The sequence below is a fragment of the Sander vitreus genome, chromosome 9 (assembly GCF_031162955.1).
Source record: "Sander vitreus isolate 19-12246 chromosome 9, sanVit1, whole genome shotgun sequence".
NCBI classification, from domain to species: Eukaryota; Metazoa; Chordata; class Actinopteri; order Perciformes; family Percidae; genus Sander; species Sander vitreus.
The window spans coordinates 3,734,136-3,734,794 of NC_135863.1; positions in this window are offsets into that span (position 1 = coordinate 3,734,136).

A 659-nucleotide genomic window follows, 5' to 3' on the forward strand; every position below is an offset into this window, starting at 1 on the left:
GTACAGGGACAACTGACGAAACTATTCTGCAGCCTAGTTTATTCGCTTCAAACCAGTTGATGGAAAACTGCTTAATTTAACATTTCTTTCTTGGGACATTTCAAAAGTTAGCTTACATTCGCTTGACAATTAAATGGAAACACAACCAGAGACACATCTCATAGTGAATTCTTTTCTGAATGAATACTACAGGTGCATTTAGCTGTCTTTTTTTTTTTTGTTAGTGTCTATTCCGAAACACTGTTTTTGGGTGAGAGGTAAATTCAGTTAATCCGGACAAACTGTTAACCTAAATTAGCACATTAACAGTATTATAGCCATCGACAACACTCTGCTGAAGATAACTTTACATTACGTACGGTAAGTGATGATACACACTGATGTTTGCCGATTTGTGAAGATAACGTATGAATCTGAGTGTGAAGTTTTACTGCACTTACGTTAATTTTCGGTACTAGCTTAACATAGATGGGAAGCAGAGGGAAACGGCTCTATCTCATGGTAAAAAAACCTGCTTACCAGTCTATATAAATAATTTTCCATTTTTTTTTTTTTTTTTTTTGTAAAAATGACAAGTTAGCTTTTAGAGCTTAGATCGGGCCCAAACAATCAAGCCCGACCCTACCCGAGCCCGACACATTAACTGTAATTATGAGCCT